The sequence below is a fragment of the Acomys minous genome (assembly GCF_964271855.1).
Source record: "Acomys minous genome assembly, chromosome: 7".
NCBI lineage: Eukaryota > Metazoa > Chordata > Mammalia > Rodentia > Muridae > Acomys > Acomys minous.
The window spans coordinates 115,156,619-115,169,812 of NC_140488.1; positions in this window are offsets into that span (position 1 = coordinate 115,156,619).

Below are 13,194 nucleotides of genomic sequence, written 5' to 3' on the forward strand. Positions count from 1 at the left end.
GACTTCAGAAATCTTTTTTGGTTTGGTTTTGTTGTTGCTGTTTTTATTTATTTAGTTATTTACCTACTCACTTTACCTCCTGATCACAGCCCTACCTCCTTTCTTCCCAGCCCTGCCCCACATGCTCCTCCCCTCCGTTCTCCATTCTCCTTTTCCTCAGAGGAGAGAGAGGTCCCCAATGGGTACCAACCTGCCCTGGCACATTAAGTTGCTGCAGGACTAGGCCAATCCTCTCCTGCTGAGGTCAGAGAAGGTAGCCTAGTTAGAGGAACGGGATCCACATGGAGGCATCAGAGTCAGAGAGGGCCCTCTCTCCAGCTGTTGGGGGAATCTACATGAAGACCAAGCTGTGCATCTGATACATATGTGCAGGGAGCCTAGGACCAGTCCATGCATGCTCTTTGTTGGTAGTTCATTCTCTTTGAGTCCCTGTGGGCTCAGGCTAATTGACGCTGTGGGTCTTCTTGTGGAGTCCTTGACTTCTCTAGCTCCCTCAGTCATTCCCCCAATGCTTCCAAAGGACTTCTGGAGTTCTGTCTACTGTTTGGCTGTGGTTTTCTGCATCTGTTTCCATCAGCTACTGGATGAAACATCTCAAAGGAGCTAATCTCAGCTTCTGTCTACAAGTACAGCAAAGTAACATTAATAGTGTCAGAGACTGGTTTTGTCCCATGGGATGGGTCTCAAGTAGGGCCTGTCTTTGCTTGGCCATTCCTTCAATCGTTGCTCCATCTTTGTACCTGCATGTCTTGTAGGCAGGACAAATTTTAACTTGAGCTTTTGTGTGTAAGTTAGTGTCCTTAAGAAATTAGACACCAACATATCAAATAATCAAATTAAAACTGGGCTAAAGAGGTAAACAGAAGATTTTTCAGCAGAGGAATCTCTAATGTCAAAGAAGCACTTAAAGAAATATTCAATATCATTAGTCATCATGGAAATGCAAATCAAAATGACTCTGAGATTCCATCTTATACCAATCAGGATGGCTAAAATAAAAAATCAAGTGGCAACACATGCTGGTGAGGATATGGAGCCAGGGAACACTCCTCCATTGCTGGTGAGAGTAGAAACTTTTACAACCACCATGGAAATCAATCTGCAAGTTTCTCAGAAAATTGAGAATAGGTCTATCTCAAGATTCAGCTATACCACTCCTGGGCATATAGCCAAAAGATGCTCCACCATACAACAAGGACATTTGCCCAACTATGTTCATAGCAGCTTTATTTGTAATGGCCAGAATCTGGAGACATCCTAGATGTCCCTCAACCAAAGAATAGATAAAGAAATTGTGGTACTCTTTTTTTCCAGGCCCTCAAATCCCCCCTCCCTACTCTCTCAACATCTGATACCACCTCTTCGTTTCCCTCCGCACATCCTCTCTTATCCAGTTCCCTCTCTACTTCTTCTTCCACTGTCTATTCTATTTCTCCATGTGAGTTAGCTTCACAGAGGGCCTCCCTTGGGCCCTCCTTGTTACTTGGCTTCTTTGGGTAAGTGATTTGTAGTATGTTTATTCTGTATTACATGGCTAATATCTGCTTATAAGTAAGTATATACCATGCATGTCTTTCTGGGTCTGGGTTATCTCACTCAAGATGATCCTTTCTAGTTCCATCCATTTGCCTGCACATTTTATGATTTGGGGGATATCACTGAGACAAGATGGGGACCTGTGACTGGGTAGGCTACAGGAAGGATATTGAGGATGTCTTTAGCTGTGCCTCCTAGCAGCATGGGGCCTGGAGACTGAGGAGGCCACCTTATAGCCAGGCAGGACCCATAGTGGTAGGAAGGGAACACCAACCCACCTACAAAACCTTCGACTCAAAATTTACCCTACCTACAGGATAGGCAGAGATAAAGATGGAGTAGAGACTAAGGAAATGACCAACCAATTTCTGGCCCAACCTGACAACCACCCCATAGGAGAGAGCCAACTTCTGACACCATTAACGATACTCTGCTGTGTTTACAGACAGGAGCCTAGCTTTACCATTCTCTGAGATCACTCCCCTCCCGGCTCAGCAGCTGATCGAATCAGATGCTAAGACTCACAGCCAAGCATTAGGTGAAGCTCGGGTACTCCTATGAAGAGGGAGAGGGAGCGATAGAAGGACAAGAATGATGCAAGAAGACCAACAGAGTCAACTGACCTAGATCCATGGGGGTTTACGGATGGAAGCACCAATCAAAGAGCATTCATGGACTGGATGTCGGCCCTCTACATATATGTAACTGATGGGCAGTTTGTTCTTCATGTGGGTCCCCTAGTAAGCTGAGCGAGTGCTGGCTATGCCATGGACTCTGTTGCCTGCTTTCGATCATTTTACCCTAGCCCGGCTGCCTGGCCTGGCCTCAGTGGATGAGGAGGAGCTCGGTCTTGATGTGACTTTATGTTCTGGGGTGGGTTGTTGTTGGTGGTGGTGCCCCCCTTTTTTGAGGACAAGGGGGGATATAGGGAATAGGGTAAGAGGGAGAGACCAGGAGGAGAGGGCTACATTCAGGATGTAAAGTGAATATATAAATTAATAATAAAAATTTTTAAAAGAAAATGTGGTACATTTACACAATGGAATACTACTCAGCTATTAAAAACAAGAAAACCAGCAGGGATGTGGTGGTGCACGCCTTTAATCCCAGCACCTGGGAGGCAGAAGCAGGCGGATCACTGTGAGTTTGAGGACAGCCAAGGCTCCACAGAGAAACTCTGTTTCAAAAAACAAAACAACAACAACAACAAACAAACAAACAAACAAACAAAAAACCAAGGAAACCTTGAAATTTGCAGGCAAATGGATGGAATTAGAAAAGATCACCCTGAGTGAGGTAACCCAGACCCAGAAGACATTCATGGTATATATTCACTTACAAGTGGATATTAGCCATAAAGTACAGGATAACCATGCTACAATCCACACCCCCACGGGAGGATGTTTGAATCTCACTCAGAAGGGGAAATAGACTACGCACTGGAGATGGATGGGGGGAGGAAAATGGACAAGAAAAGGAATAGAGAGAGGAGCAGGGGTGGGCATTAGGAGTAGGGAGAGCAAGTGAGAGAGAGCTGGATGAAAGACTGGAAATCAGAGTTGGGGGGCATCTCTGAGAGGTGCCAGAAACCTGGGATAGGTGTTGCACTAGAAAGTCTACGGAAGGCACTCTAACTGAGAGTCCTAGTAGCAGGGGTGGGGTGGGAGAATATGGAGCCTGAAGTGATCACCTTCTATAGTCAGGCAGGACTTCAGAAATCTTAATGAGTTTGCATTATCCAGAAACCCAAGAGGATTCCAGAGCAGGGACAAATGACCGAAACAGTACAATATTCCTTCTGGGCTTGAACCACTGATGTCCCCTTGGCTTCACCCAACTGGCAGGTAGGTACTGCCTAAGGAAGTCAATTACAAACAAGAACTCATTTGGTACACAAACCTGGAATAGCCTGCAGATAAGACAGCTAAGGAACCAAGGAGACCTAGTCAGAGACTGCCACTCTAGAGGACATGAGCCATGGGGGCTGAAATAGGAAGTAAGCATGGTGGGGCAAAATGGGAATCTGACTTCTGGAACTCTCAATGCAAGGCCTAAGAAGGATCTAGAGGCCAGTTGCCAACATGGGGTAAGAAGAAAATAAAGGCCTGTCTCAGTAAGTAGTCTAAGTATTGATTTATCACAAAGCATGGGATTAAATCAATCCCGTCATCACACAAGTAATCTAGAATTGTCCTGGATAGGACACTACGACACATCTTAAAGGCAAACATGCACAAGGATCCCAAGGGATATTGCCAAAATGCAGATTTTTGCCTAGCGGGGGTGGGGGTGGGTCTCAGATGAATCCCCAATTTCTGCATCTCTAGCATTCAGGCAATACCTCAGCTTTTTTGGCCCATGAGTCACCTGGGAGCTCATAAGAGCCTTCTAGAAGAAGGTCTGTGGTAGCAACCAGGTGACTGGGACGATCCTTTAGATCTCTTCAAGTACTTACTTTCTCTGACTGTGAGCTTGCATGGAGAGAGGGGAATAAACAACCCCTCCCAATGCAAAATCCATGGAAGTCAATAGTCTATGAGGCATTCTAAGAAGCGCACTCCTATTTATTCTGGTTTTAAAACACTGCCATAGACGGTGTTGTGAGGAGATTTATAGTTTTTAATCTTCTTATATAGCACAACTGCTAAATACAGTATAATATATGTGACAGGAATTAGTCCAGAATTTATTTAAGACTTTTCCTCCTCAGTTCATATGTCAAAAAATTGCCATTTCCAATTATTTATTAGGAGTGTGATGCTTTTCAAGGTGGATGCATTACTCCTGTTATCTGCTTTCAATTAGCTGAGAATTTACTATTCTTAGCCAAATGTCCATTCATCAGCAAATTCCACATTCCTGGCAGTCTGATTAACTTCCCAGGGCTCTTCCTTTATAGTTAAAATAAATGAGGCTGTCTGTGTTTCATGTTTGCTTGCTTATGGGAGGAAACAGAATGGGTTTAGGGTGGGGAAGAAAAGAGAAAAGTAGAAGTGAAAGGAGGAAAGTGGTGAGAAGGAGGAGGAAAGTTGGAGGAGGAGGAGGAGGAGGAAGAGGAGGTTGGGAGAAAGAAAAGCTCCAAACAATCTGTAAAGATTAAAGGTGTAAATAGACACCTACCAATATATCAAATGCTAGTCCCCAAAAGCATATTCAGCCATATCAAAACACCAGCACTCAGGAAATGCAGCTCCACCAGCAAGAGGTTGGAAGACTTGAACTTGACCCTTTATATCTTGCTGTGGGGTCTGTGGGAGAAGTAGGTAAACACGCTACCAGTGGACTACACCCCAACAGACTACCAACATTTCTAAGTACCCTATTTTGTGCTCCTATAGACGGCAATTTTCTAGAGTAAGCCATGCCCATGTCTCATGAATTCAGTGCCTTTCCTTAAAGAAGCACTTAGAATTTACAATTGTTGCTATTATTGTTGCCCTAATTGTAGCTGTGACTCCTGAATGTTCTATTCCCTTCAGTTCTCTGGATTCTGTGGTTTCACTTGTTTGCTCTCTGCTCTTCAACTCCTCAGCCTTTTCTAGGTTCTATTCCATAGAGTTTCTCAATTTTTTTCTTTTTTTTTTGTCTCCTTTATTAATTTATTCTTGTTACATCTCAATGGTTATCCCATCCCTTGTATCCTCCCATTCTTCCCTCCCTCCCATTTTCCCCTTCTTCCCCTCCCCTATGACTGTTCCTGAGGGGGATTACCTCCCCCTGTATATGTTCATAGGGTATCAAGTCTCTTCTTGGTAACCTGCTGTCCTTCCTCTGAGTGCCACCAGGTCTCCCCCTCCAGGGGACATGGTCAAAGGTGAGGCACCAGAGTATGTGAGAAAGTCATACCCCACTCTCCACTCTACTGTGGAGAATGTCCTGTCCATTGGCTAGATCTGGGTAGGGGTTTAAAGTTTACCGCCTGTATTGTCCTTGGCTGGTGCCTTAGTTTGAGCTCAAATTTTATCTCACATGAAATTACTCACATTGGCCAAAGAACTTGTTAAACACCAATGGCTGGTTCTCCCCCTCAGAGTTTTGGCTTATCTGAGAAAATAAAATAATTTTTCATCCCTCACTTGCTCACTTGTCAAATTTATTATCCAATTGAAAGTGGTCTTCAGGTATAAAATATTAAGAAACAAACAAAATAAAAACTGGGGTGGGAGGGGGTGGAATCTCTCCTCCACCAACTACAACAAATGAATGTCCAGGGTTAAAGATGATTCTTAATTAACAAAGTTCTATTTTAAACTGTAATTACCTCTGGAATAAAACCCAGTGAGGCCTATATCCAGGCAGCCTAGTGATGCTTTGCATCCAGAGTAAGCTGGACATAGGACAAAGTGATGTGCAAGTTTGAGTCCTAGAAGACCAAGGTGACTTCCCTTTAATTCTGAATCATTCACTCTTTGATGGCCTCATTGAGATGTGCTGTCGTGGAATTCAGCTGCCCAGCTCTAAAAAGTTCAAGAGATCATATATACATGCTTCAGTCAAACTGAGCCCAGCGCATTCCCAGACATTGTGGAACCATCTTCATGGTGACCTAACTATACCAGACTCTCTGCTGTATATGCTCTCAAACTAGTACTACCCAGAGCTGTAAATTTATGTGGATGTATATATTGATATAGTCCATGACTCTTTAAGGGGATCCTTGAGGCCAGAGATGGCCTACTTTCTTCACCTGCCTATACTCAGAGGCTTAATCAGTGCCGGGTATATAGTAGAATTTCAATGAATTCCCAGTTCTCATTGATGAAAGTAAGTTCAGAGTCCATTATTTGTTTTCTCCGCCTTAGTCTCCTCATCTATGAATAGCACTAACTGTATCAGTGGCCACTTAGGTATTTCATATTTGTGCTATTATTAAATATTCAATTATTATTATAAGGCAATGCCTCCAAGAACCAAATTGTAAGTACCCCCTTCTCATAAAAACAGACCCCAAAGGATTCTTCTGGCTCTGGGCCAGCTGCTGTCCCCAGTTGACTGTTTTATTTGTTGGCCTTAGAGATTAAGGGGACTTATTGAATTTGCCAGTCGCCACACATCTGCATGTAGCATGCAGTGGCATTGGAGACTTATAAAAGCAAAGTTCCTTTTAGCACAATGAATCTTTGGCGCACAAGAATTGTCAGAGGAACTTGATTAAAATGTACATTCTAAGGTTCTGCTCAAACCAGTCTGGAGAAAGTCCCAGAAATATGCTCTTTTAATAAGCCTCCCCAGGTTACTCCAATGCAGGAGTCCCTGAAAATTCTGCCACAACAGATGGTCTTCTTAAAGCAAGAGCCACCCAGATTTTGACATTGTCACCACTCAAGTAAAGGGGCTTCCCCCAAAGCCTTTAGCACAGAATGTCCAAAAAGTTAAGAACTGCATCATAAACAGGATAAATGAGTATTTCTGTAATATCTTAACTCTCATTCAAGTAATATGCTCATATTTTTCTTCAAACACCAGAAATCTTTTAAAACAGAGTACTATAAAATTTAAGCAATGGGTCTAATGGTTAATTTGTGACAGGCCATATACTCTTAAGTATATGATAATAGCTATGTTATAAGGGAAAGAATGAATTTATAAACTTATATTGGCTATTTTACTTATAACATTATAAATAAAAATATGAATAAATATACTCTAGAGTATCCAGAAACTATAGAAGCTGAGATCTTAGTAGAATCATTCACCATTAAGACATTTCAGGGCCCACATCATGTTTTCTTCCCTCTCTCGTTTCCTCCCTCTCTTCCTCCTTCCTTCTCTCCATCCTTCCTTACATCCTCAATTTTCTTTAGTTTTCCGCCTCAAATCATTTTCTGAGTGCCTACTACATTCAAGATGTGCATGTGTGTGTGTGTGTGTGTGTGTGTGTGTGTGTGCGCGCGCGCGCGCGTGCGCATGTGTGTGTGCATGTGTGTATTGAATATTCCTGTTCTTAAGGAGCATTCTCTTTGGGAGTAAATATTAAATTATTAAGCACACTTAAATTTTATTCTAAGCCAGCATCTCAGATGAATGATTCAGAAAGCATGTATTATAAAATTCTGAGGTACAGATGTCAGGCTACACAGGACATTTTACACAGATGAATCACTGTCAAGAGATTTTATGGAAGTGTGTGAAATATTTTTTCCATCTAGGACATAATCACACATGGGCCCAGCTTGGCTTAAACGAGCCTGTGCTCATTGTTTTTGTCTGCTTGACACAAGCTAGAGCCATCTGAGAGGAAGAGAGCCCCTGTGGAGACAATGTCTCTATAAGACTGGCCTATAGGCAAGTCTCTGGGACATCTTCCTGATGAATTATTGAGGTGGGAGGTGGGAAGATATGAGCAATAGATAGTATAAGAAAGTAGGCTGAGTAAGCCATGAGGAGCAAGCCAATAAGCAGTATCCCTCCATGGCCTCTGCATCTGCTCCTGCCTCCAGGGTCCTGACCTGAGTTCCTGCCTTGGTTTTCCCTGAGGATGGACTGTCCAAATAAACCCATTTCTCCCCAAGTTACTTTTGGTCATGGTGTTTTTAAATATAGTAGTAAAAACTCTAAGACAGAGACCTATTGAGGATGTTTTAAAAACTTTTCACATTTCAAATGAGAAAGAATTTTTGATTCAAGGTGATTGTATTTAATTCTACACACTATGGGACTGGAATTCAACTAAAGGAGGCACCAGTTTCTGATACAGGCTGGCTATTGCTGTAGGTGGAAGGACAGTTGTTCCTAACTATTTTCTTCAAGTTCTTCTCATACAAATTACTTCCTGTGGGTAGTGAAATGGAGAAAAAGGATGGCAACTTTGGCCTTTAGAAGGAAGAAGAGGAGAAACTGTATTATACAAAATATAACTCGTCATCCAATTCAAGGGAGCCTGCTGGAACAGCACTTTGGGCTTTTAAAGATCCCACTCTCAGCAGGAATTTGCCTAGAGCAGGGTTTCCCCGTGTTGGCACCATTGCCAGCTTGGACTCACGGTTCTTTGTTAGAGAGCAAAACAGAAGAAAAGAAATGCGGAAAAAGAGACCATCTTGCCAGGCAGAAAGGGGGCATGTTCTAATGTCCCTCTGTTACTGTGACAAAGCACTCTGACCAAAAGCAACTTAGGGAAAAAGGAAAAGGTTCAGGTCTGCTTACACTGAGGTCACAGGGTCAAGGCAGCGCCTCAAGCAGAAACTATGGAGGACACTGCTTACTGAATCACTTAAGGTCATGCTTAGCTACCTTTCTTATGCATCCCGAGTCCAACAACCCAAGGATGGTGCTGCCCACAGTACGCTGTGTCCTGAAGCATCAATCATTAAGCAAGGCCATCTCTCATACACATGGCCACAGTCCACTCTGATGAGGCAGTTCTTTGACTGAGGTTTCCTCTTCCCGGGTTACTTGGGGTTGGAAGGGTTTGATCTGTGTCCCTCAATTCTGGTTCTGCTAGAGAGCTCCATCAGATTTAAAGACTAATGCTATATTAACCAGTGTGCATCCACTTGCCTTAATTAGGTTGGGGATTACTTCCAGCACATGAATCCAGTACATTATGGCAGATCATCATACTTCAGTCTTTCAAGTCAGAGCCTCACATTTCCCACAACTATTTGTCATTAACTAATTACGATATGATGGGACCTTTAAGAATTGGAGCCTAGTTGGAAACTGTCAGATTATTAAGAAATACCCTTAGAAGCGATTAATCAAGTTCCCCTGAGACCTTAGTCTCCTTAACATCCTGCCTCACCTCATCTTTACACATACAGCCTCAGGTATTTTGTTATAGTAATATAAAACAGAATGATAAAGAAGATTTCTCCTTGCAAGCCTTGTATGTAAGAGCAAAGGGATGTATGTGAAATGTGTCTCTTAGGTGTGTGGTTAAGGTGAAACACTGAGAAGTAAAGCCAAGGGGAAAAGGAGACAATCCAACACCAGTGCTTCTTTGTTCACTGAAATTTCCTTGACTAGTTCTGCATGGTAACTTGGCAAGATAACGAGTGTCCACGTTACCACGTCTTTAACCACACTTCCCTTGAATGAGCTGGAACAACCACAAACTACAAGAATTTCTACTCCAGTAGCTCTATATCCAATAGAAATAATCTGCTTATTTTTATCAAAAGGTAAGCAGTAGGATGTTCAGAGCAGCACTTCTATAATAGGCAAAGCTAGGAATTAGTCAAATACACAACAACAGAGTGGATAAGTAAATCATAATAGATTCTCACAAAGGAATTTGGGCAGGAGAGTGATCTATGCATATATCTTGGTAAAGTTCATAGGTACTGTATGAAGCTAATAGAAACCAGATTCAAAATAGAATGAAATAAGGTTCCAAATAGGCAAAACATATTGATACTCTGGACCAATATGAGCCTGGATGGTGATTAGGATGCAAAAAAAATGTTACAGGTCTTGTTTATCTTTACTTTTTAAATTATTTGTAAATGTATGTCTGTGTGTGGAGTAGGAGGTGCCATGTGCATGCACATAGGTTCCCACAGAGGGCAGACGAGGGCATTGGATCCTCCTGGAGCTAGAATTACAATTTTCTTTGTGTTACCTGACATGGGCCTCTGCAAAAGCAGTGTGCATTTTTAACCTCTAAGCCATCTCTACAGCCCCATGCTTTTGCTGTTAGATCTGGTTATTCTTTATATGTATGTATTCCATTTGAGAAAGCTGATTGAAACATACATTGGTAAGTCATGTAATCTGTACATGGATAAAATCTTTCAAACTGAAGAACAACCTTCTCTTTCTCATCTATTGCATATTCACTCCAAAGTTGGAGATTGGCTGCCCATGTGCTACTGCTATAACTCTCGACTACACAAAATAGAAGCAACCAGCTCAAAGTGAAGGGACTTGCTTTTCCAGGGACTCTGACAATCCCAATCACTCCTGACCTCCTGATACTGCTGTGTCGAACTCTCTGGGCAGAGAGCTGGTTTCCCTTTCTTTTTCTTTTAATCTGGTTTGTTTATCCCTCCAATCAACAATGTTGCACCAATGGACAAAGTCAAGCCAGGGTTCAATGGAGAAATCTGCTGGTATAGCCTCCAGGCACCCCTGCCCCAGCACATCTCACTCTGGGTTGCACATCATCTCTGTCAAGAGCCTCTGCTCATCATAGCAGCTCATGCAGCGCTCCCACAGCTGATCCCATGGTATTCCTCCCAACATCTGGGTAATATTCTGGATCACACACAAATGTGAGCGGTGGTGTTTATTTTCCTAGTGTAGTACACCTGCAGCTTAACTAGTAGGGAACAATCCCACACTGATGACTACAAATGGAGACCTGGGTGAGGAGTTGTAAACCCTGGAGGTTCATCTTTCAGCGAAAAGGATCCAAGACTTTCAAATTCAATCAATCTGAACATGATGGAAAAAAGAGAGACATCATTATAGACAGATAATGGTTTGAAATCTCAGCCTGTGATGATTGGAGAAGCAGATGTAAGGCACGATGATTTTTATATGTTTCGATAGCCCCTGCCGGGTGGGAGATTAAATAAGCAAAAAGTCTGATTGGTAACCACATTTGGGCCACTGAGCAATTGCAGAGGTAGAAGCAATCACACAGCTTGTGCTTGCCAGAAGAAAGGAACAGAGTTAAGCTGCTGAAGGCAATTTGTTTTGTCACATTGCTTTGCGCACGCAGATATTGTAAAGGCCAGTTATATAAAGTTATATAATTCACCTAATATGCTGCCCACTTTGGATGCCCACTGCCGGCTCCTCAGTGTACTAATTGTTTAGCCAGTCATTCTCACATTTAAAACGCTCTCTGAAGAATATTTATGTGTAAAGTGCTGGGGATGGAAAAGGAGAGACACGACCTCTGTCTTCAAGGGTAGACTATACAAGTGTTCTGGTTTGTATGGCTGCAGAATAAACAGCTTTATATCCTATGGTTTCTGTACAATAGCAAGAAGCATGGCTATCTTAGTCAGTTCATGCTGCTATAACAAATAAGCCAGCTGTGAGAGAGAGAGAGAGAGAGAGAGAGAGAGAGAGAGAGAGAGAGAGAGAGAGAGAGAGAGAGAGAGAGGGAACACTTTCCTGGCATGTGAAAGGCCCATACCAGCATGGGAAGAAATATCATACTCCCCTTTACACCCACCCACCATAGATTGTGTAGCTTAAATAAAAACACATTTACTTGTCAAAATTCTGAGGCATTATGTTGGGTATTATAGTACAGACCTGTAATTTCAGCACCCTGGAAGATCTCAAGTTCAAGGAAAGCCTGGACTACAAAGTGAGACTGCATCCAAAAAGAAAAAAGAAAAAAACCATCTGATGCTAAGCTACCCATGAGCAGGGTGTGAACAAACATGATCATGATGAGGTCTCTTTTCTTGGCTTGTAGATGGCAGTGTTCTCACTGAGTCCTCACATGGCCTCCTGATCTCTTTCTCATAAAGGCACAAATCCTATTATGAGGCTCCCACCCTCATGACCTCATCTAAACCTGATCATTTCCCAAGGTCTCCACCTCAAAACATCACAATGGGGGATAGGACTTCATTATGAATTTTGAGGGAACACAAACATTCAGTCCATAACAGTGACCAGCTCTATGAGTCAGTTTGTGCAGCCACACAAACACCACAGATTGGGTGGCTTAATAACAGAAATTGATTTTCCCATAGTTCCAGGCTCTAGAAGTCCACGGCCCAGTTGTCAGCAGGACTGGTTTCTTATGAACATCCTTCCTTGGTGTAAATATGCTCATTGTCTGGCCATGTGTTCCCATAGCTGCCTCCTCTCTGTGTATAATCTGTACTCAAATCTCTTTAAAAGAGAGACTTTAGTGATACTAGCCCCACACACATAACAACCTCATTTGTAGCTTAATTTTCTCTTTAAAGTCCCCACCTATAAAAAAAAATCAAATTTTGGCAGACATTGGCATAGGATTTTAATAAATGAATATGGGGCAAAATATACAACAATGCCATAATCCTGATTTGCCTGACACTGAAGAGATTCCAGAGGTATGGAATATTTGGTGCTAAAATAGAAAAAAAAAAGCCTTGATAAATCAGGACAAATTCATCATCTTATGACGAACATTTATTGTGGCTTGCCGATATCTGATTTGGGCAGGGCTTACAGGAAGCAGCTAACACAACTTCTACTCACTATCAATGGGAGCATCTTAAAGGCTGGGGCTAGAGTCACCAGGAGCCAGTTATTCACTCAGTCCTGGGAGCTGGTCCTGGGAAGACTCAAGCATGTGGGTGAGAAGTGGAAGCATCTTTATAGGTCTCTCTAGTTCTACATCATTGCTCTCTCCGTGTGGCCTCTGTAGCATGGTGGATTCTTGGTAGTCAGACTTTATACAGGAGAACTGCAGGATGCCAAAAGAGCAAGAGCCTGGTATTGCTGTGTTATCATTATGACTCAGCCACAACTTATCCTTCCTTGTATACCTTGTAAACAAGCAGTCACCAGAGTCTGCTCAGGTTCAAGGTGAGCAGAAATAGATTCTATCATTTGGGAGGTTGACAAGGAGTCTTGGACCACAAAATGTTGCTGTGGTTATACTTCAAAGTTGTAATTGTGGTATAACAGTACAAAATATTAAATGTATCCCCTTAGGCATTAAGTATATAGTTCAGTAGGGGTAGACGATTCATATACCTGCAC